The sequence below is a fragment of the Gymnodraco acuticeps genome, unplaced genomic scaffold (genome assembly GCF_902827175.1).
Source record: "Gymnodraco acuticeps unplaced genomic scaffold, fGymAcu1.1, whole genome shotgun sequence".
Lineage (NCBI taxonomy): Eukaryota > Metazoa > Chordata > Actinopteri > Perciformes > Bathydraconidae > Gymnodraco > Gymnodraco acuticeps.
This window is the reverse complement of record NW_022990238.1, coordinates 9798590-9823835: the sequence shown is the minus strand read 5'-3', so window position 1 is coordinate 9823835 and position 25246 is coordinate 9798590. Positions and strand designations below refer to the sequence as shown.

At 40.0% G+C, this 25246-nt stretch overlaps 1 protein-coding gene and 1 long non-coding RNA gene across 2 annotated transcripts in view; both read left to right on the top strand.

Annotated features, from left to right (window-relative positions):
• Nucleotides 1-2781: 2781 nt before the first annotated feature.
• On the top strand, nucleotides 2782-4233 carry LOC117548829. The gene is made up of 3 exons (XR_004569371.1): nucleotides 2782-2859; nucleotides 3706-3789; nucleotides 3933-4233. It is a non-coding gene; the product is annotated as an uncharacterized LOC117548829 (long non-coding RNA).
• Nucleotides 4234-13592: 9359 nt separating this feature from the next.
• znf385c (zinc finger protein 385C) overlaps nucleotides 13593-25246 on the top strand; it is a 175593-nt gene continuing 163939 nt past the window's right edge. The window contains exon 1 of the mRNA XM_034220315.1: nucleotides 13593-13707. The gene's annotated coding sequence lies outside the window, so the exon portion shown is untranslated. The remainder of the gene's footprint in view (nucleotides 13708-25246) is intronic.

The following is a 25246-nucleotide window of genomic DNA, read 5'->3' as shown; positions in this document are numbered from 1 at the left end:
AAGATTAGTCTTCAAATAATTTAATTGAGAAACGAGTTGGAGAAAAGGTGCATTTCACCCACACGTCTTTTTTTTTGTGTTCATGAAAATAGCTGGAATCTTCATCTGACGTATACTAATACTCAAAAAGTAAAGGTCTTTTGGAACTGCCACTGAGTTGAAAACAATTATTTAATTGTATGGAAACACTTGGTTAAAACACTATATTGAAATTAAAGGAATACTTTACGACCAAAAATAATTCTTTTTGTATTCATGAGTCATGACTCATCGTGTGTTACCTTGAATTCTTGAAGATGATTTAAGAATTAAACCCTCCCACCCCAATCCCAGGACCTCTCAGGACCAATGACTGCAAACAAATACATCTGTTAAGATAGGCTAGATCCGTTTCTTAAATTTTTCAGCTGTCGACACCCATAAACCGATATTGGACTCCTTAACTCCAATCACGCGTGCAGTAGACGGTTCCATGTAGACTACGTCAAGAAACATTAGTAACCAGCAGGTCACTGAGAGCTTGTCGGGTTGTTTCCACCTCATAGCAACCAATTTCTTGGCAGCCGTAAGGCCAGCATAGAGAGGTCTTTTCTGGTACCCAGTAGCCGGCAGCTGAGATAAGTCATTTAAAAGAAAAACAGATACAGGTACAGTCAAAGAAAATATGTCGGACAACTTAGAGGAAACACCGTTCCAAAAGCGAGCAACAGGCGGGCATTCCCAGAACATATGGAGAAATGTACCAGGAGCCCCATGGAGCAGAGGGTACACCGAGCATCTGCCAGAAGACCCATCATATGCAGCCGCCTGGGTGTCAGGTAAGTTATATGCGCATAGTTCAGGTGGATTTGTTGGTGGTCGGGATTGCGAGACGCCTGACGAATGTTAGCCCAGACTGAATCCCAGTTCAAATCAGGTCTCAATTCTGGGACATCCTTCCTCCACAGTCTATCTAAGGGAAGGTCACCATAAGAGGACTCAAGTAGGTGAGTATAAAACATAGAGACAAAGCCCCTGGATGTTCTTCTATCAGTGATGAGTATGTGGAATGGATGCCGTGCTAGTTGTTGATCCCACGGGACCCCATAAGCCTTAAGGGCTGTCCTAAGCTGTAGATAAACAAAGAAAGAGGTGCCTAGAAGGTCATAACAGCCTTTAAGATCCTGAAAAGAGCGGAGACCACTGTCACTGTAAATATCTCCCAAGGTGTGAAGACCCTTCCTCCCCCATTGGGAATAATTAATAGGCCTCCACCCTATGAGTAATTGGTTGTTATTAAATATTGGCGAATTGAGATGCCAGGGGCATTGAATAGCGCATCATTTCTGTGCATTTCGCCAAGTCTGAATTACATGAGTAATCAGAGGGCCGAACCTAAGCTGACATTGTTTGATAGATATGTTTGTGTAAATTATGTCCTGAAGTCTCCGTGGGGAGACTAACTTCTCTTCTAAAGCCCGCCATGAAACCACAGCTTGGGGTCAAACCAATTAATCAAAGGTCTTAATGAAAAGGACCAGAAATACAATTTAAAATGTGGTACTGCCAGCCCCCCATCAAGCCTCCTTCGTTGAGTAGTGGACATTTTGAGTCTAGGCCGCTTGTTGTTCCAAATACATTTTGAAATTGCCGACTGTAGTTTCTGCCAATGACCATTGGGGGGGCGATAAAGGAAGCATTGAACTGATAAAATTAACTCTAGGCAGTATATTCATTTTAATTATTGAAGCTCTGGCTTGTAGTGAGTTGGGCTGGCTCGACCACCTATTGAGGTCCTGGAGAACCTTGTTGTACGTGTCTGTATAATTATTCTTTATAGTCTTGTTAAGGTTTGGGAATATTTCAATACCAACTTATTTTAAATGTTCTACCACAGGAATGTTTGCAGGGAGAATAGCTGATTTGGCAGCGTCGTTGAGAGGCAAAAAGGCAGACTTGGGCCAATTAATCTTAAAACCTGATAGGTTGCCAAATTCCTCTATTACACTAAGCAGACGTGTTGTAGACGTTGAGGGGTTCCGCATAAAAATCAGTACATCATCCGCATACAGGGCAATGTGATGAAGCGAGCCTTGGATAGAAATGGGGATAATATCCTGTGATTGTCTAATAAATTGGGCCAGTGGCTCGAGCGAGAGGGCGAAGAGCCCTGGTCTCAAGGGGCAGCCCTGTCTGGATGACCTTGCTACAGAAAAAAGCGACAAGATAGTTTTGCCTGTTAAAATCATTGCTGAAGGGGCAGAATAAAGTACTTTGATCATATGGATGAACCCCTTACCTAATCCCATAGACTCTAGAACAGCCCATAGGTATGACCATTCTAGCCTATCAAAAGCCTTCATACGTAGCATCCAGAGATAATACAGCCGCTGGTGTTTTATCATCTTTGCTAGCGTCAATGATGTGCAGCAATCGCCTGAGATTGTCCGAGGCTAGGCGACCTTTTATGAAACCGGTTTGGTCACAGTGAACTAGAGATGTCATAAAGTTCTGTAGGCGACGAGCCAGGACCTTTGAAATTTTTTTTTTTATTCTGCCTAATTTTATGCCCTTGATGTAATACGTTTACATTAATAATTGAATAAAGTAAACACCCTTTGCACCCCGGGCCGGCGGCAACATTTAGCAATTGCCCTGTACGATGGGCGCTGTAACTGTAACTGATGGTCGCTTATCTGGCACCCACGGGCCGCGACTCACAGCCAAAGTGACGCGGCAGCTCCAGCTGAAAGTGTCAGAGATTGCAACGATACAACAGCAAAAGGCAAACAATTAGCATTATGAAAAGGTCCAAGCCTTCAGGGGCAACGGGAAGGAAACGGAAAAAAGAACAGGAGGAATCGAAAGTCAAAGACAGAGGTACGTCGGCTTGTGTAAAAAAGAAAAAAGTCAGTATGTACTGTACCGTTAGACATTTGATTTTAAGCTAGCTAGCTAGCTAAGGAGGTAGCCTGCCCATGATACAGCTTTGATGCCATGCTAGCCGCGAGCCTCTGATACAGAATGATAAATACAAATGATTTAAAGTTTTTATTTATGTGTTATTATTCTTATTTAATCTTTTTGTAAATTATATACTACTTTTCTATTGTGATAGCTGTAAATTGATCCCCCAATAGTGTTTAATTTGTCAGATAGTTTGTTTTCACGGTCAACTTGTGTGTAGGCCTATATATATATATATATATATATATATATTTATATTTATTTTTCTGTTTATTTTCTATTATATTTTAGAATTTGTTTATTTTCTGCTCTTTTTTAATGTCTAATCATTGTGCAATGCTTTGTTTTATATGCTTCTGTAACGAAATAATGTGAATGTTAGCCAGAAGAAAGCTATCTGGATAACTGCTCTTTTGTATAAAGTGAGGCTGACCAACCAATATGGACATGTGTTATTATTTACATTACATGTCATTTGTTAGACGCTTTTATCCAAAGCGACTTACATACATTCAGTAATGTGGACAATCCCCACAGGAGCAATTTGGGGTGAAGTGTCTTGCCCAGGGACACAACGACATGCTGACTGCAGTGGGACTCGAACTTGCTACCCCCTGATTCAAAGTCCAGACCTAACTTTTATATAGGCCAGTTGTGAACTTGCATACAGCTGAGGCAGATTGCAGCAGTTATTTTTGCCTGACTGTATATACATGTTTTTGCTTGTAATGTGCTAATATCTACCCTATCATTTTCCAGCTGCACTTGAGAAATACCTCAAAAAGCCCCCAGTTGCTGGAGAAGGAACATCTGATCTCCCATGTACATCACACTCTGAAGAATGTAAGTTTTGCCAAACATTTATGGTCTCTGTGTAATCGTTAATACACTACTTTTTGTCATTATTATTATTGTTATTATTATGATAAATAATGAAAACTGAAGCATGAATAACTTCTTTGCATGTTTGGATTGCCTGCCTGCAGGTGAAGGAATAACGAGCACAGTATGTGAGTCCACCATTGCAGCCCCCTCAGATCCTGCTGACTGCCCAGGCCCATCTGAGTCCACCATTGCAGTCCCCTCAGATCCTGCTGACTGCCCAGGCCCATCTGAGTCCAACATTGCAGTCCCCTCAGATCCTGCTGACTGGCCAGCACTGAGTGATACAGTGAGAAAAGCCATGTGAACATCACATTGAAATCATGGTCTGATACCAGATGGGAGAGTCGGATCAACAGCATAGAGGCTGTAAGGTATCAGGCTGCAGAAGTCAGAGATGCACTTCTAGAGGTGAGGGATAAAGCCACAGATGGAGTTGTAAGAATTGAGGCACAATCTTTGGCTGAAGAGGTTGGATCATACCACTTTGCAATATGTACTGTGGTATGGTATGACATCCTGACCAACATCAAACATGTCAGCAAAATGTTGCAATCAGTGTCAATGCAGCTGGATATTGCTGTTGACCTCCTGAGAAAAACAGAAGTTTCTTTGGTCAGCTACAGAAGCAATGGATTTGCTTCTGCCCAAGCATCTGCCAAAAGACATCTGTGGCCAAATGAATGTGGAAGCTGTTCTCAAGCAGAAGAGGCTGAGAACAACCAAGAGACAGTTCTCCTATGAGTCCCCGGAGGAGCAAGTGAGTGATGCACTAAAGAAACTCGAAGTTTCTTTTTTCAATATGGTGGTGGATGTTTCCATTGCATCACTGCAGGAGAGATTCAAGGCCTTAGGTGAAGTAGAGGAAAAGTTTGGGGTGCTACTCAACTTCCCTGACCTGCCAAAGGAAGATCTGACAAAGCAGTGTGAAACACTCAGCAACACTCTGAGCTGGGGTGGACAGTCAGACCTGGATAAGAGGGAACTTGCACTGGGGATGCAGAATTTCCCAGCTTTGCCAAAAGCCAACATGACCACCCTGGAACTTCTGACTTTCCTACAGGAGAAGAAAATGAACGAAGTGTATCCAAATATGTGGGTGGCCCTCAGGATCGCTGTCACTATTCCAGTGACAGTTGCTGCTGGGGAGAGGAGCTTCTCCAAATTGAATCTCATTAAAACATACCTGAGGTCGTCAATGGCTCAAGAACGCCTCAATGGATTAGCTTTAATAAGCATCAATCGCAAGGTTTCGGGGCAAATATCATTTGACGATACAATAAATGAATTTGCAGCAAGGAAGTCCAGACGTGTCCGACTTTAAGGATGTGGACTAATTAAAGGACACAATAACATAGCAGAGATGTGTTGTTCTGATTGCCTGTTTCATTTGATTCATAGTGTGTGTAATGTTGTTCATTATCTTAATTTAATTGCAATAACCTCAGTTGTAAGAGCTCCGTTGGCTATATTTGTGTCCACGTTTGCACTTTCTTTTCTTAAAGTTTTAAGAGAAGCTACTTTTGTTTGATGAGTGATTTTGATTTAATAACTACAATATTAATAATAAGGATAAAATAAATAAATATGTTACATTTATTTGTTATTGGCTGTGGGTTATTGGTTATGTTCACATACTTATTTGGTTATTAAAATGTAAACCGATCTTTTTCATATGGGTGTTTTAGAGTTGTACCTCCTATCAGGTCTCTAGTAATTGTGTGCTCAAAGTGCACCAGATTGAAGCATTTTACTTTAAAATGTTAAAAAAATAATCTTTCCGGGGGGGGGGGCATACCCCCAGACCCCCCTAGAGGATGTGACATCCAACCCCCAATTAAAACATGTTCATACAATGAATACATTTGAAACCGTTATGTATATTACCTATGTCAATACGTTTCTGTTTTTGTAGTGTATTGGTCTTTTATAGAGATTTTTCATTTAGTCTTTATATATTCTATTGTGTATTGCTTGGAGGGGGGGGGGGGGGGGCACTAAATCATAATCTCGCCTAGGGCCGGCCCTGGCTTAAGGGCCTGTAGCTGATACAATCAGATGGATCTTTATCCTTTTTTAGAAGTAAAGAGATAAGAGCTGTATTAACATCTCTGGCAAAACTACTTTGTTCTATTGAAAATTCAAACATGGAAAGCAACAGCGGGCCCAAAAGGTCCCAGAAGGTCAAATAGCGCTCTGGGGGGATGCCATCCCACCCAGGCGCCTTACCCTTTTGCATGTCGAGGACCGCTGCTTTAAGTTCCTCCAAGGTAATAGCCTCAGCCAATTGTTTGGAATCATCCTCTGTTAAGCATGGTAATTCCAGCTCATTAAGAAAAGCCTCATATTTAGTTTTATCAAAAGTGATTTCAGGTCTATATAATTCAGAATAAAAGGATTGGAATGCATCATTAATCCGTTTAGGGTCGGTGGTTATCTCCCCTTGCTGGGTTTTGATAGAAGGGATGTCAGCGAAGTGTTCATCAGCACGAATTGTCATAGCCAGCAGGTGACTAGGCCTAGAGCCGTGGAAGTAATAGTGTTGTCTTGTGAAGTGTGTGAAGCGTTCAGATTAGCGTACACATTTTCTAATATTTCCAATTTGGAGAGTCGAGCCTTTCGCAGATTAGATGCAAATAGTGTTGAATTGCTCCTGATAAATCCCTTAATTGAGTCCCACAATATCCTAGGATCTTCGACAGATCCTACATTGAACTCTAAAAATTCGGTGAGTTTTGCCTTAAATTGTTTACAGAAATCATCATTTTTAAGCAAGTGTTAAATCGCCACCTAGGGGCCCGGGAAGAGAGTCTTCTTAGTGAGGCGGAGAGTAAGATGCCTTTGTGATCGGAGAGAGCTATTGGAAGCATGGAAACATCAGTGCTGTCAAAGAGATGGGATGAGGCGAACAAGTATACGATTCTAGAAAAGGTTGTATGTCTGGAGGAGAAGAAAGAAAAGTCTTTCGAAGAGGGGTTAATCAGGCGCCATTGGTCCACTAGCCCTGTTTCGTGAGCCCACGCACGCAGGGCGGAAGAAGCCCTCCTTTGGTCTGATGTCTCAGAGGCTCCTGATCTATCTATAGCTGGGTCCCATATAGTATTAAAATCGGCCCCTACTATAAACGAGTAGTCTGTCAACTCTAACATGGCGGCAGTGAGCACATTATAGAAATCTCCCTCAAATGAGTTAGGAGCATATGCTGAGACCAGCGCAATTTTCCTATTAGAACATTCAACTTTTGCGATAGTTATCCGGCCTGTTGTGTCTGCCCATACATCTAAAACTTTTATATTTAAATTGCGCTTAGCCACTATAGTCACTCCCCGGATGTTAGTACTTGCAGAAGAAGATGCTATGACATGATAGAATTTGTCAACCAGTCTGTGTGTTGCCCTCTTGTTTCTACCAGCCTTTTGGCCATTAGTGCATCAATGGTCAGCCAACATAATTAGGTGATCTTATTGTACGCTTCTAATTAAAACCGATGCCAAGGGCAAGTGACCATGCTAAGCAGCGTGCCCCTCTAAAGAAAGAGCACAAGTAAACCATAAAATATGTTACAATGGGTTATGGGATTTTAAGTAGCTTCACATTTATTTTCAACCCGGTATCACGGCAAGACGTGAACATGTGACGATTTACCATGCTGGGAGACGTGAAGATGTCACGGTTTCGTCCCCTTCAAACGTGACAGCTATACGGTATTGTTAACCCATGTTAACCAGTGGAGAAATAACCGGAAATACCAAGCAAATGCTACCCCGACGTAATGATTTAGTTTTTAATAGTCACACTCGATTACAGCGATTTTCTTGTTGCCCCAGCTGGTCGACACCTCTTTTAGCATAAACAAAGGCTACATTAATGTATTAAATCGATGTTAATCCATGTGTGTGGATGTGGAATTAACGGACGTGACGTTGTGCGATTGAGTTGCCAAGCAACAGCTTCGGTTCATGTTAATTTACAAACTATTCAACTACAACCGTAGTTATATTTAAAAACATGTTAGAAGGCCTCACGAAATACTTTAATGCACATTAAAATGTAAATGTGAAGGAATGTGTGTATAACAAAATACATTGGTCATTAAACGAAACCGGAAACAGACGTAGGCAAGATCCTCAGCTCGATGATTGGATGGTTATCCGCAATGCATGCTGGGATTTGGTGTTTATGTGATGTGAAATCTGAAAACGTTTTTTTAAAATACAATAATACTTTATTCCGAGTGTGCTTGCTTTTCTCTTTGAAAGTCATCACATAACGGCATTGTAATACACGGTTCGGCTGCATTAAATATTACATATTTGCCGTAATTCTCTATTTATAGAGCCCTGCTGAGAAGACTTCTAGACAAACAGGAGAACTGCCGCCAAAACTGAAGACGTGACATGGATCATAAATATATAAGCAATTAAACAGCATCTTACATTTCTTTTCACACAATGCGTCTCCTTGCAGTATCAACACTAATTCGGCAAACTTTTATATTTGATCCAATTGGTAGATAGGCTGTATTTACACCATAACCGTGCAGAGCTGATAGAAAGGGACACCTGGTGGTCAAAGCACGTTATTGAATTGTATTATTTCATTATTAGATATTAATAGGAGGATGTGCAAAACAGACAAACTAATAAGGCTTAATTTAAACATTAAAGAGTACTTTCGGTTAAGGTCTTATTTTGAATAAGAAAAAAGCTTTAAGAAGAATATGGAGGGATGAAACCCTCTTGAAACCGCAGGTCCTTCCTTCAGCGGTCAGACTTTACAACCAGCACTGCCCTAGTAGACCCTCCTACACACACCACAACACAGACTATAACACCCCTTGCTGCTAAATACAAACCAACTTTGTGCTATATGTGCAATATATATATGCCATTAATAACTGTGTAATGTATACCTGGCCACTAAATCAATATATATGCCGTTTTGTTTTTGATCTGTATTTTTGAAAATGATGTAACTTTTTATCTTTTTTTTAGCATATTGTTTATTATATTATAACTTAGTACTTTTTAGCATATTGTTTATTTTATTCTAACTTAGTACTTTTTTAACGCATGTAAGATATGCAACACTAAGCTGTCTGTGGCTCTTTCCTGCTGTAACGCTGCACATTTCCCCTCTGTGGAACTAATAAAGGTATTCTGATTCTGATTCTTTAATGGTCACACATGCAGAGCACACAGCACACACAGTGACATTTGTATCTACAGATAAATATTAAGCCTGACAAAGTACTTAACGTCTAATATATTGCTTTCCTGCAATGTTAACTATGTTTAAGCACTTATTTGTTTATTATTTGTTTATTATTAAACTGATATTATACATATGTATTATACTCTTATAAGATGTATGTAGATAGTATAAGAAATGTGCAGAATGACAGTTTAATGGTGGAGTATACACACATATTGATAGATGTCTTGTAATGCACTGTTGAGGAACCTGCGACCCAAGTTTTTCATTCATTGCATAACTACACAATAGTTGTGTATAATATGATATGTCAATAAACCTTAGCTTAGAAAATCTTGAAAGGGATGTGCAAACTAGTCATTATATACAGTCTTTAATGAACTATTAGTAGAGAATAACGAGTAATGAATATACTTTATAGAGATCCTATTAATATCTAATAATAAAATTCAATAACATGCTTTGACCACCAGGTGTCCCTTTCTATCAGCTCTGCACGGTTATGGTTTAAATACAGCCTATCTACCAATTGGATCAAATATAAAAGTCAGCCGAATTAGTGTTGATACTGCAAGGAGACGTATTGTGTGAAAAGAAATGTAAGATGTTGTATAATTGCTTATATATTTATGATCCACGTCACATCTTCAGTTTTGGCGGCAGTTCTCCTGTTTGTCTAGAAGTCTTCTCAGCAGGGCTCTATAAATAGAGAACTACGGCAGATATGTCATATGTAATGCAGCCGAACCGTGTATTACAATGCCGTTATGTGATGACTTTCAAAGAGTAAAGCAAGCACACTCGGAATAAAGTATTATTGTATTTTTTAAAAACGTTTTCAGATTTCACATCAAATAAACACCAAATCCCAGCATGCATTGCGGATAACCATCCAATCATCGAGCTGAGGATCTTGCCTACGTCTGTTTCCGGTTTCATTTAATGACCGATGTATTTTGTTATACACACATTCCTTCACATTTACATTTGAATGTGCATTAAAGTATTTCGTGAGGCCTTCTAACATGTTTTTAAATATAACTACGGTTGTAGTTGAATAGTTTGTAAATTAACATGAACCGAAGTTGTTGCTTGGCAACTCAATCGCACAACGTCACGTCCGTTAATTCCACATCCACACGCATGGATTAACATCGATTTAATACATTAATGTAGCCTTTGTTTCTGCTAAAAGAGGTGTCGACCAGCTGGGGCAACAAGAAAATCGCTGTAATCGAGTGTGACTATTACAAACTAAATCATTACGTCGGGGTAGCATTTGCTTGGTATTTCCGGTTATTTCTCCACTGGTTAACATGGGTTAACAATACCGTGTAGCTGTCACGTTTGAAGGGGACGAAACCGTGACATCTTCACGTCTCCCAGCATGGTAAATCGTCACATGTTCACGTCTTGCCGTGATACCGGGTTGTTTATTTTACACAGCTCAGTATGTTTACAATGCAGCAAACAGGAATGCAACAGTCACATTAAAGTAGCACATATACAAAACCATGAAAACCGAGAAATGCCTTCTTGAATAAAATGAGCCCTTCAATTGGAGGTTGTTATTATTCCTTTAAGACCAAAATGCAAGTAGTGTTATTTTTTAAAGAAGATGCAGTGTATATCTACACATTTTAAAACATTTTGTCTTTTAAATAATCATACTGAAAATTCAAAGAAAAGGATCGCTGTTTTCATGCATTACTGTCTTTTCAGCCTTTTTTTTTTTATAAACCTCACATTTCCATATTCCATTATGTTTCTTTGTACATGCCACTTTGTCTGCTTTCACGCTGAAGTTAATCAACTGCCTGAAGTGCCATCGTTCCTTCACCCGCCCTTCCTTTGTTTAATTTCCAACTGCACTCACTCTGGTCCTTCAAAGGCTTCATTTAAAGATGTTTTTTAAAGTTCACGTTGGATGGACACAGCTTGCCACTTTGGTTGCTATGGAAACCATAGTGACGCATGGACAATAGGTAGTTGAGAACAGTGGGAGAGGGAGTTTAAGAGGCTATAGAGGCCTGTCAAAATGTATGGATTGAACTGTACCGTTATACAGTCCTAGTGTCAAGTATTCACCAGAGGAAGGGAGAGAATAGACCAAGAAGAAACATTACTCAAAACCAAAGGCATTTAACAAAAATAAAAGAGTTTTCAAGCATACAGATCAGACTTATTTACCTTTTTTTAAAAAAATCTTATTATAAATTGAAAATGTAAAAGGTACTGTGCTGGACTGTTTCTCGGACAGAGCAGCTGTAAAGCAACCAGCAGATCCTCCAGAAAGTGAGAAAGCAATATTTCATATAAGTTTGTACAACTGAACAGGGCTTGGTTAACTGTTTCCATGGCTGGAGTTAATCATTATTTTTTATATTTCAGATTAATCTGACATGTTTTTTTTATCTACTTTTGGTTTGGTCTTTAAAATGTCAGAAAATGATGAAAAAAGTTATTCTCAATTTCTCAGATTTAAAAAAAAAATGTATTCTGATATTCTTTTATACAATATAAAAACATGAAATCTCCATATTTGAGATGCTGAAAAATCCTTTTTGACATACTTAGTGAGATGGGTGTCTAAGTTTCACATCTAACATTTCCTTAATGGACAACAGCCTTCATTTACTGTTTCTGTCTTTTGAGGAGTTGATTTAAGACACTGCACAAAGGTCACAGTTTATCCACCTCCTTTATTTACCCCTACATTTAAGTCTATAATCAGCACTGTCAGCACTCAAAGGGCACGTTGCACCAGCAGTGTGGTGTGGAATCTCGTGTGAGGCAGGTGCATGCTGGGTTGAATATGGTGTAGGGTTGAGCAATCAGATGATTCTAGCTCTGAATCAGACAAACATCATACCATTCAGACATCCCCAGGGGCTCTGTGCACATCCAGAGAGATCTAGTAATGGTGTTGGAAAACCAAATAAATTAGTCAAATGAGAGAAAGGTGTCATGCTTTTAATAAGAATTTGTAAAAGGCGGCACTACACCACGAAAAAGAAATATTCTATGAATGAATTAAAGACATTTCAGGCATCTTAATGAGAGGTGCTAACGGCTGGTGTTAGTGGCAAGAAACGATGGTGTTGCGTTTCATTCACTGTGGTCCCTATGTTCTTGACTGGGTTATTTTTATGGTCAATCCTTGTTCGAGAGCCAGCTCATTTACATGAAGAAGGACATGTCAAACGGTCATAAATAGGAGACCTATAAGTATTCATCACCTCCATGGTGACAACCTGCTCCTTGCATTACTGTCAGTTTGTCACGCTACTTTAATAGCCCCCAGCAATCATGGCACTTGACCTTTCAGTTAATGATGTCAGAATAAAATGAGTATGAAGCCAAAAGGAAAACTGAATGGTAAGTTTAAAAAGGCACTAAAACTGGAAGTTTTTGAATCCCAAAATCAACAAATTAAAAAAACTAAACAATGTTTTTGTTAGTTGGTGAGGACAAGGCTGGTGCTGGGGAATGTTTATTGTTCCTGCAGTAACTATTTTTGAGTCTGGGAAACTGTTCAAATCTGCCAGCATAAACACCTCATTGACTACACTATACACTGTCTGTTGCTTTCAATTTGACCAATAGTACCGGATGGACATTGCATTACACTTCAGGGTTCAAACGAATGATATTAATAATTATAATAACTTGCAACCACATCAAGGTCCTTTTTAGAAACAGTTTTTTGCTAAAAATGATTTGAAAATGTTTTTAGGGAGGCTTGTGATATAAAATGAACCCAATAGATACACACGGCATTTATTGCACGTCTGTCCGTCCTGGGAGAGGGATCCCTCCTCTGTTGCTCTCCCTGAGGTTTCTCCCATTTTTCCCTTTAAACTGTGGGTTTTCTCCGGAAGTTTTTCCTTGTACGATGTGTGGGTCTAAGGACAGAGGGTGTCGTATTGTCATACTGATATTCTGTACAAACTGTGAAGTCCACTGAGACAAATGTAACATTTGTGATATTGGGCTATATAAATAAACATTGATTGATTGATTGATTGATTTTCATGATAGGGTTATCCTTTCAATGCACATGAGGTTATGACGTCAATATTTGTATTGTTAAAGTCACAAATGTAAAGAAAAATGTAAATCCGTGATGTGCTGCTGGATTTATAAGACCAGCGGTCAGTTTGAACTGACCAGCACCACTCGTAAAGAGAACGACATCCGGTCATGAATTTCAAAATAAAACTCACTCAGTTTAATGTCTCTTGTGTGATCAAATATAAAGTCGAAAATAAAAATACCTATTCATCATTTAAGTGTTGAGCTATGTTGTAAAAAAATCTTCAAACTTGTTTTTCATAGTAACCACATGGTCAATAAAATATGTGTGTTGCCCAATGCCATAATACCTCAAAACAGACAAGTTAAACTCATACTGCTTTGGGGACTTTATTGTTTTTCATTCATTGATTATAATTGTTTTGTACTGCTGTTGTATGATCGCTGCTTCTCCGCATTTATTATTAAAAGGCGTTTCCGGTCTCAGTTAGTGTAACGATGTCTGACTTGATAAAGCGCTGCCCTGGACATATCTGCTTCTCCTGTGTTGGCAGCCAGTCTGTGCCAATCTGTTTCCACTGTTGCTGGGCACGGACGAGCACCGGGAAAGTCGGAAACGGAACGCGACCGGTAAGCGATCTCCTGTCTGCTTGTATTGTCTCACGTGAAGAAGAGAGCTGTCTCTGCAAAAGTTTCTGATTTCGCTGGAATTGATATTGATGCCACAGTTTAAGGTGCATCGTGGAGTTCTGGAAGGCTGGAGTTAATTGCATGTGTGGTGTCGTAAAGTTTTTAATTGTTGTCGTTTTTCGGTTTGGATTAACGGCACCTATGTTTGGATAACAGATCGTAGGTTTTTAAACCTTATGCGTAATTGCGCATCAGGAGCACCAGACTTCTAACCCACTTTCTCCACACTTGTCATCCTGTCAGAAAAGCTGTTTTATTTGAGATTATAACATGTTTTACTGGATAAATATTACAATTCATATAATCATAACAAATGTCCCTACATGTTTTTAGTGCGGATGATATATCAGTGTTTCCCGGATATATTGATGTTTTTTTGGTACCTTCTTAATACATTCTATCCACAAATGAGGAAGGACTTTCTTTAACATCTATTAAAGGTTATCATATTTATAGTCAGCTGAGAGTCGATGATGACAACATTCATACTTATGAACTCAGTCCTCCTCTGTACCCAATAAATATGCCCCCATACCGACTTAGTGTATCATCTTACTTAATGGAATTTTACCTGACAATTTTCATTGAGTCTATATCCTGGTTATTTATTTTGATCTGCACTGCAGCCTATTGATTCTCAGTATTAACTTTGCTCTTTAATTGAGTTTTCTTTTTCAAACTTTAAAAGATGAACAACATTGTAGTAACCTCTATCTATTATAAAAGGGAATAATATTCAGGAGATAATCAATGTTGTAACTTTGTGAAATGTTTATGCATATTTATTCTTTCCTGCTGATGGCAATGAAGCTACATAATAACTGGCCAATGTTTATTGTCCTTAAAGTGGCCAAAAAGTGGCTTGATGTAGAGAAATTGACAAAGTGCGGCTGTTATGTACAGACTTTATTTATGGTTAGCACCTTTTAGAACTGGCTTCTCCCAATGAATAGACCTGTCTGATAAATGCTGCAATCTGTCTTGCTGTTATGATGAAGTGTTCAATGACTTTCTCACAGTCATTTGTATTTGTTATTATCCTTTTGTAAAGGATGTTTGGCATATAAGAGTTTTTACCTAGATTGGAGGAGGAAGAGGAAATGGTGGGTTTTTTTGCAAATATTTGTCACAAATTGTTTTTTTGTTGCAAATATTTGTCCAACCCACAGCTCATTGCTGGATTTTTTCGCTTCTCTATTCCCTTTATGTCTATATGTCGTGACTCTACTAAAAGAAAAACCCCAAAACATAATCTTTCTTTTGAAAAAGTGCAAATTGTACCTGTTAAACCTTGTGTCTGTTGTTAGATTTGATCTAAATCGTACTATTACTTCTTTTGTTATGCCAGCGACATCGTTGTACTGAACAGAATAAGAAAGCAAATATGGAAAAACATCCTTTTTTATCTACATCCCCTTTTTGGGTTATTACTGATAAACCATAACCCTCTCAAAGCAGTCATTGAGATGAAAACAGCATTCTGACGTTCTCCTACCTAGAGCATGAAGTGCTTGAGTGTCTCTCATGTTACTCATACTGACACACTACTGTACACACAGTGCATGCAGATATCTAAGTGTCCTAATTTGAGTTGCTAAACCGTGGAAAAGGCTTAACCACCTCACTCAGGTTTAGCAGACTGCAGATTCTTCGGAAAAAATCAGAGCTCTTAGTATAGCTGTCAGGTATTTTCTCTTTGCATTCATCATAAGCAAGAACATAAATAGAAACCAGCTGCACAGTTGTAATGTTTGCAGTCACTAATTGGATTTACCGTGTAGAAAAAGGGTAACATCGCACGTGTTTTGACACCACAGGGGGAAACAAGAAGTTTACAAAGATGATCAAGATTTCAAACATCTTGCTCTTCCTCACCAAAGAAATGTCTGTCTCACACAACCTCAAAGCCACCTAGAAGGCGGTCAAATTGTTTTATTTTATAATTACTCCTAATCCTTACAAATTTCATGTTTTTTCAACCTTACATTTTTTAAATTTTAATGCCAATTTCAGGTATTAAAGGGATTATGAGCTGTTTAGACTTGAGATCATTCGTTTACATGCACTGCTAAACTCATTAAATTATATATATATAAAACATGATCAGCATATACTCCCCAGCTGCATTGTTTTATAGTAAAAAAGGGTTTCTTCCACTGACCCTTCTTTATGGAAAACATACACAACTTATGAGACCAACACTTTTTAAGCATCTTTAATACTTTGACTTGGTGATGCTGTGTTACAGGACCGATTATGTTTCTCGAGCCAGTGTTTCAGTTTGGAAAAATAAGACTTTATTTACTTAATGTGCAAAAACCACAGTATGAACTGTAGGTGTTCATGTATCTTCACCCTGAGACGATAAATAGGTATGTGTTTGTTTTGGGAGTTATTGCTTCGCTTCTAATAGTCTCTTGTTGGCAGCGCTGATAACTGGCAAGAGACAAACAGCCTCTCAGTCACTACATGTTGTTGAGGTAGATACTCGTGTTGACTTCCACCTCAGGTGGCCAGTGGGCAAACATGCCATGGCAAAATGCGTTAAAGTGGATTCATGCTCTTTATGTTGCTCTATGCTGAAGACACTTATTCATCTCACTGGGTCATTTGACAGAAAGCATACATATTAGATGTGAAAGGGGTCACTTTGGGGCTTCCCTCCACATTCTGACCACTTAGAGAAACGGAAGAGTTTTCTCTTTTTTGTAGACGTTATCAGAGATTGTTGGCGTAGGATTGCGCCTCGCATGCAGGGGGAATTGTAAACATGAACCCCATCCGTGTGTAAAGAGAAAAGAGTAGATACAGAATGATAGAGGTCAAATATAAACAATAAGAGTGAGAGGGCATGATTTGGGAACTAGGAAAGCATCCACACACCCATCCCACATATCTTGCTGTAGTGTAAACTGTTTCCGACAGGTGGAGTGTAAGAGTCCTTGTAGACGTAGCGCTGAGTGGTTTATAGTGACACCATCATCATGAACACGATGTGGGCTGAAGCACAACGGCTCTCCCTCTCTGTGTCTTGACAAAAACTATTTTCCTTGAACTCAGCGCCTCCAGCCTTTTTCTCGTCTCCTACAGCTCAGGGTCAGGTTGCTTGTCTGGCCTTCCTGTGACTTAACATCATGTCACATGTGGAACACACAAATGAATATGTCTCTGTATTTTGAGCCTTCAGTCATGCGTACTGCTACTGCTGGTCAAGACTCTATCGGTACATTATCTATATGCGCAAGGTATCTTTTCAAACACTCACCAATGTATGTCTTTTTTAATTTTGTATTGTTTTGCTCTGGGCCTCTTGCTCATACAGTATATCGCTTACCATATAGTTCGCTGCTATTCGAGTGACCTCTCACTATTTTGCTTGGACTTTTCTTTTGATCCTCTTCTTACTGCTGTTATCTGTGGTATCATCGCCTGCTGAGCCAAGGTGACCGGCCCGCTCACACACAGCTGGAGCCCGCAAGGCCTGAGTCTTATTTATACACCTTTTGTTGACCTCTCTTGTTCTTTTTCTCCCTCTGACTCTGTGTGAATATTACCCTTGATTTCATCCAACGCTGAAAATAGTGAGTAGCAGCACGGTGACCTTCAGTTGAATTCTATGAAAAGTTTGCTTCAAGAACTCTGACGCACTTGCTGGTCGCTTTTCCTATTGCCAATACAAACACACAGTTTATTTCCAATTAGCTGAGGAAGCTTGGCACTGGAGGACATCACTGTCAGGCCGACAGAGAAGCACCGTCACAGCTGACGCTATGCAAACTAAATGTATAAAAATGAAACAAAAACACTCTGACTATCATGCATTTAACATCTATTTGTGGGTTGTGCTTTCTGAAATCACAGGTTCGCAATGATTCTGATTTCTTTTTATTCTAAAACTACCACTCATTTTTATAGTTACTGCTTATGCATTGAAATACCAATGCTTCTACTTATTTTGTTAAACATGTCTTTTGGGTGTGCTCAGAATAAATCAGAAATATTCCCAAATGTTTTACTTATTCAGATTTTGTACCTCAAATGACTTTAACAAGCAATCTTAATAGATTATACATTCCCTTGCCAGACTCCAGGGGTTGGGTGAGGAGTGACAGGCCAGGTAACAAGCTGTGCAGAGCTGGTATGAAATAAAAAAGGAAAATCTCTGTAATAAAAAGCCATAATCACTGGCCGTGACTCTCCCTAAAGGAGCGACACGGTAGTACCCTTCAACCCCGGAGTCCATCCTCTGTCCTGAGTTAGTCCTCTGTGTGAAGCTTGAGGTGGCAGAGAGAGGGCGGGGGTCACTGATTATGACAGATGCACGAAGCCTGACTCAGGCCTGCAGTTGCGAGCCCCCCCCCCTCTTCTCCAGCGCCCTGCCTTGCAGACTACCATGCCCAACCAGAGGTGCACAGCCTGGGGATCGACTCTTCAGGCTCTGCAGTGGCAAGCTGGAGAAGTGATACTGCATAACCCTGGTGAGGAAAGGTTTAGGTTTCACTTTCTACCTACCCCCGCACCTCCTCAACCTCCACTCTAAGTGCCCAAACAGGAGGTCATCTGGCAGCAAGAAGTCAGACAGAGGAGAAAGGGGGAACAAGAGTTGGGTTTATCCAAAGCAGAGTGCACCCCCCCTTCAATTGCACATTCACCGTCTGTGTTGAGCTTCATTTGATCCCATTTTGATTCGTTGTTATGAAATCATTATCCTCATTAAACGGAAGTGGCAGAAGTCTGCATCACCACCATGAGCCTTGGATACACACGCCCTCACACTCACAGATGTGTAATGACTCACACTGACAGTGGCCCTAGTGTTAGTGCGGTGCATTCACTTACACATGCGCGCACACACAGTGGTGCGTTTATGCTGCTGAGCTGTTGGTGAATGACGGTGCTCTGGGGTTAACACTGGCTCAGTGTGCTGGGCCAGGTAAACCTCCTCAACCAGTCCGCACAACAACAACATGCGATAAATAGGCCGCCTGTTTGGGTTCGACTGCAGGAAGGGCGGCGGCTAGAGTCTTTTGATCAGAAACATGCAGTTATAGATCGCAGTCATGAATATGCAGATATTGTGTGTCTGGTATTGACTTTTACATTTATTTAAGTAGGTATGCTTGGCTTTTTTCAAAAACACCCTGCTTCACATATACTCATTTATTCAGTTACACACATTCACACATCTGCACAGCACAACCACAGTCTTTCAGTGGAGTTCTGTTGCTGGAGCTGTGAGTGGTTAGTTGCATTGCTCAAGGGCACAATAGTCATTAATATTGAGGGGAGAGTTTTACTCCTTTTATTTATTTATACCTGAGAAGACTGCTTTCTTAGTCTCCACCATGCGTTGAGCTCTTGTTCTCATGTCTTTCCAGGATTTCCCGTACCAAGATTTATTTGAGCAATGTAGGCAATTCATTAAATAAGATCATATTGGAAGTCAGTTTAAAAGACATTTTACAATGTGAAATTTCAGGTAGTGCTGCAGTAAAAGAATCATCACAGGCTATTTTCCCGATTGTTTGCTAAATCAGAATGAATAAAATGCATTAGTTAAAGTAAAATATATTCAGCTGAGGGATTATTTTGAGGTCACATTTCAGAATGAACCTGCACTCTAAAAGCTTTTGAATGATATTCTATGTTTAAACACAATTTGTCCTTACTTAACTTTAGCTTTTGTGTCAACATGTTGTATGTTGAAGAGCTACGTAAGCTTAGTAGCTTTCTCCACTAGTCTGTCTTGATAAAAGCTATCTTTGAGGTCATTATTCCAAGGAATTGTGTCACAATAATGTATATATAAACTCCTGCTTTCTTGTATCATTCTGAAATAGGACTTTAATATCACTGGAAGTATGAAGATAAAGCTTTGAAGAAAAATAAACACTGTGGCTTACTGTAGCATTAACGTTTGAGTCGGGAAAATCGTTTCGGAGTAAATATTAAGATCTGCAAATCATAAAGAAATGTCATCTGCAGGCTGCAGACATTTGGCTGTCACCCAGATATGAAATAGTAGCAAATGATAACACTAGCAGCCATCAGCGAAGACAGACGCCCCACAGATACTCGGATAAGCTATGTGTCGTCTATTTTACATTCAGCTAACGGGGGCTAAAAGAGAATTTGTAACTGTCTGTACCTGTGATATTCATCCTCCTATCGCAGTTAACATTTTTGCTCCAACGAAATATTGTAGAAGTTCAAAATGTTAACAGCTCCCAGAGCTTGTTGTTTTACAGAGATGCTTCATGGCTCTGTCAGTAAAGCTGTTGAGGGATTCAACAGTCACACTTGTCTTGCACTTGACCTGAGTCCTCTTGGTAAAACACAGCGTGCTCAGGGGAGGATGATGCTCACACAAACCTGTTCCATCATTAATTTCCCAGGCAATCAATTCAGAAATGATCTTTTCAAACTTGAGGATGACAACTTCATTTATTAACTGCATTTGTTTTGTGCTTTTACGTTGACATCCATTCTACCGTCCTTTCGGAGCATTGCTGTTTTTATCTCCTGCACAGTTTACGGCTCCTCTTCTGCCCCCCTGCTGCTCCACTATCAGCAATCACAGTCATTACAGCCCGCAGGAGGTGGCACTAAAGCTTCCTCCCCCCCACCAAGCCACCATTCCCCCCCGACTCCATCTCTCATCGATCGGAGACTGGAAAGACATGTAATCCATGCTGATCACAGTAACCTCCAACGTCTGGGGGAGGGAGGGGGGGGGGGGGGGGGGAGTCTCAGACACACACTCTCGTTTTACTTTGTCTCTTATTGAACCGTGCCGGCTGTGAGGACAGGAGGCTGAGTATCGATAGGTGTGGTTCAGGTCGCCCCAGATAGCCTGATAGCGTTGGTGGTGATGCTGAAGATGGACCTGTGGTGCTACTATTGACGTAGCCGCTGACTCAGAATTTCTGATATCATTCAGCTTCATTCAGGTCTGCCTCCTCTTCCTCCTCACAATGAACTAGGGCTTAGTGAACAGGGGCGGCCTGGCCTTTTGATTCAAAGTCAGATTATCACTCTTAAACCATATGTGGGCTAAGCAGCTCTAGGAAACTGACCTTGTTTATCCTTTGAACAGTCTTAGTATTATTTAGTTTGTCATCTATGCGTGTTTAAAATCTTCTTCCTTCATCCTCTTTTTTTCCTCCAGCTGTGGGGTTTTTCGTTTATAGGCTGCACGAATGTTAGCTATGCCCCTTTGCACTCTGCTTGGGGCCTCTTATCATGTGTGTCAGAGTGGTGGGCTGAGAGTGGGAGAGGAAAGCAAGGACAGCTCTCTTCTCTTGAGAAGATCCCACATTAACTCCACTTCCTCCAGTTTAAAATCCCTCTCAGCCCTGCAGCAGCCGAGACATCAGCTCTTAACTCACAAGGCTGACGCGCACATCTACTCACTGATCCACTAAATCACTTCTGTTAACTGCATTGATTCGCTGTGTCCCTCTCCATTTCTTACCTGTTTGGTGAGTCACTGCTTCTACAGTACATCCGGCATGTTCTAAAAGTTAAATAAGACTTCTTCTACCAGTGATTCATCGACTTTTCACAGTCAAATTAGAATTGTGTTGATTTTTGAATTTTGTCCTACCCTATCTCGGTTCAGGCCATCACAAACTCCGCCTGCCTGACAGCCCCTATAATTGAACCATATATTTGTGTTCCTCTCAGTAAAGAGAAGAAGGGGCATCTTTCAGCGCTCTGCTCCTGGGAACATTTTTGCAGACAAAACAGGTGCTGCGGAGGTTGGGTTTACAATTGTAGCGACACTGCTGTTGGAGTGGGGGCACAGCAAAAGATAAAGGGAGGGCAGGATTAACTCGCTTTTTGGAAGAACCTTGAACAGTGGGAGAGGACAGAGGACAGTACAGATGCTGACTTTAAAAGGCTCACTGTAAACAACAGTATTGTGTTTTCAATTAGCATTTCCTTTGCACTAATACATCCCTGCCTCACTATTCAAATCTTTATTTAAAGGGATGTGTTTTTCACATCTGATTGAATAGATTTGGACACCTTAAGTTGATCATCCTTTTTTGTAGTGCTTTTATTGAAGATGTTTCACTCAACCCATCTTTTCTTTCAAGTATTTCTCATTATGCTTCTTGTTACATCTGTGAAATATATTATAGATTATTTTCCAAGTATTTATGTACTTTTTCATGGCATGGGACCTTTATAAGAAAATATTCTTACCATTATCCTTGCTAAAATAATTGGGATTTTTGTTCCAGTTGACAGACTGGCACACAGAATACCAATTAACCTAAAGGGAGCTTATCGTGTCTTAATTCCCCAAGGAAATACTCTTGCTAGCAGCTAGCAGCCAGGAAGTTTAGCTTAGCATAACAGTGAGAAACCGCAAGGATTTCTGTTTGTTCCTGGTGTTTCTATTGATTGCCTGAAGCTAGCTCTCAGCCAATAGAATAGAATAAAAATGTAAATCTTAAATGTTCCTAATAAATATCAGTACCACATAAGGACAGTATGAACTCAGATGCTTTAACATTTTCCTTGTTCATGAATGATATCAAAGAAGTCGTTTTGAGTAACAGGAAGACTCTGTTTTCACAGCTTTTCATACACTGGCTTGAAATCCTCTTGACAGCAGGATGGAAATGTATCAAGTGTAAATAATTCATTTAATATTCCTAACACTGTGCTCAGTCATTGCCTTTTCCCACTTCACAGCCTCTATCAAGGCACTCCTCCTTCACTGTAAACTTTTATGTGGCACATGAACACACAGGCCTCCTCTGGTTGGGGCTAACGTCTAACCCCAAAAGCACACAGTGAAACCTGCCTGCAGGGCGGCTGACCCCTCACAAGGTAGGGGAAACACAGAGAGGAGCCCTGTTCCCCCTCTGGCCCGGGACACAGGGGCACACTGGAGCCTTCAGAAGGGTGAAGGCAGGAGGACACTAATGGTGGAAAGGACACACATTGGAGCTCTGTGTTTCTGTATTGAACTTCCACCTCCCTCTGGCACAGCCCTCTCTCTACACCATCCCATTTCCCTCCTGTCCACACATACGTCTTTGAGATAACTTGCCCCAGAGTTGCATCTGATTTTGGCGGCTGCTATACAGTATGTCCTGCTTTCTTGACTGTTTTTATAGTCTGCTTTGTGATCGCTGAAGCCCACGAGCTCAAGCCAAGTTGAACCATTTCCCTCTGTACCTGTGAGCCCAAATCTTCCTTACAGCATGGACCTACAGAGACTTTATCAAAGAGAGAGTGAGCGAGAAGTGAGAGGAAGCCTGTCTTTCAAAGAGATGAGTAATGGGCCCTGAGGGTACTTCTCAGCCCCCGTTGAAGCATGCTAGCCCTTGCTTTTTCACATGCCAGAGAGATGTTGCATAAATGACAGAACATCCTCGATGGCCACTTTTTGTATGCTAAAAGCCTTCTCCCAGGTCGCTGTTTATGTTAATGACTGTAGTCAGGGTTTGAAGTGCCTGGATGATGAGCAGCTGGCCTAGAAACTAAGGAGTGAATTTGACCTTGGCCCACTTCAGGGAAATGCTCTGGTTTCTGACTAATAGAGATGCCCTATTCTTTCTCCCACAACATGCACTCAAAATAGCCCAGGCAGGCCCCATTAAGCAGCATTGTAATTGTTAACACGGCATACTCTGTCCTTGGCACACATTAAGTACTTCCTTTAAATGTCAATCCCAATTAAAGAAGGGCAGAAAAGATGGTCGTTTAACAATCGCCATTATCAGCTTTTAAGGGAGTTGGAGTGCAATCTCAAACATGAACAGTTTTTTTGGTTATCACCTGATGACTCAGAGGAACTATTAACACTTTTATTTTTTGTGGTTAAAGCTAAGATCTGTTTCATTAGCCATGTGTATTACTATTCACCCCTTAAAAAGGTTTGTTTCTTCTCGGGTTCTGGAGGAGCTTCATTAAGCAAAGGGAAAATAAATATGATCTGAGCTAGGGATAGGAGACAACGGAAAGCCAATATTACAAACAGCGAGTAACAGTTTAAAATGTATTTGCATTTACCAAAACCAAAGGTTTTAAAGACAGTGTTATGTTTGAAAAGAACACTTGTATGATGTGTTGGCTGACCAAACACCTACACTGGAAGGTTAGGTGGAAAGCTATATTAGATTGCTTGAAAAGCCGGGCTCTGTGGGGTAAATGCGGTGCGATGCATGTCACTACAGTTTCCAGTCCCAGGCTGCTGCAGTGCTTGGCATTAGAAAAAAAGGTGATCTTAATTATCGTAAAGCGGTGACAAAGCAGAAGCCTGTGACGGATGTTTGTTTCTCAGTGTGTACACTCTAAAAACAAATGCCTTGGCTCAACAAAGAAAATCAACGCAACAGTTTGCATCGATGTTTATTGAGTTAAGACAACTTTTAATGAAATTGTCTTAAAGCAACAAAGTTATTTGAGTTAGGGGAGAAGGCTTTTCCTCTACAATCAGACGTGTTTTTAATTACCACTTACTTAATAATTGGTAGCATAAACACAAGTTTTGAAGTTGATTACTCAAAAGATTAAGTTGTTCTGACTAGTTTTACCACATGATTTAAAAGGAATTTTAAACAACTGCAAGTTGTATGTAATTAATTACCCTCATTCGGGATACAAGTTTTTAAGTTGATTACTCCAAAAATTAAGTTGTTCCAACCTGTTTTACCGTATGATTTAAAAGGATTTTAAGTTGTTTGTACTTAATTACCATCATTGTGAACACACATTTTTAAGTTGACAACCATTTATAAATTAAGTTGCTCCAAATATATTGTATTCAATAGTTTTTTTTCTTGTTGTTGCCTTTTAAATAAATAAATTAATTGATTCCACAACAAAAATATTAGGCAATTCACTTTTTATTTTGAACTGCAGTTTTTATTTCAACACATGATGTTTCAATCAGGAGAGACTTCATTTAGTTTGTACATTTATTGACACATGCCATATGATAAGGTGCATGAAACCTGAAATCACAGCTGACTGCAGGAGAGAGGAGAACCATTAGTTTGGCTGCAGCACGTTGATTGGCTGCTGGAGAATGAGGTGAAATGTAATAGGTTAAAGAGAACGCCTGTGATGAGCTGATTATATGCAGCTGCGGAGTGAATGTATATACACCCAGTCTTCCTGAAAGAACTTGTGCTGAGCTTCATTTAAATCTTGAAAAAAAAGATAAATAACACAAATTTAAATTGCCCCACAAATAATAAATAAACACATTAGCCATATTACCATGGGAAATGGGGACACAGCAAATAAATGCTGCCATCACAACGAAGTTAGAGGCCTTTGCATATTTAAAACCAGTGCCAAATATGTCAAATCTGTAAAGTCTTTGTAAAACTACAGAAACAAACTCTCAATGGCCACCAATCTGATCACACACATCCATTTTACAAAAGATGTAACAAAGATGTTTACACTGCCGACAGTCATTATTTCAAACAGTATGAACACATTTAACGCA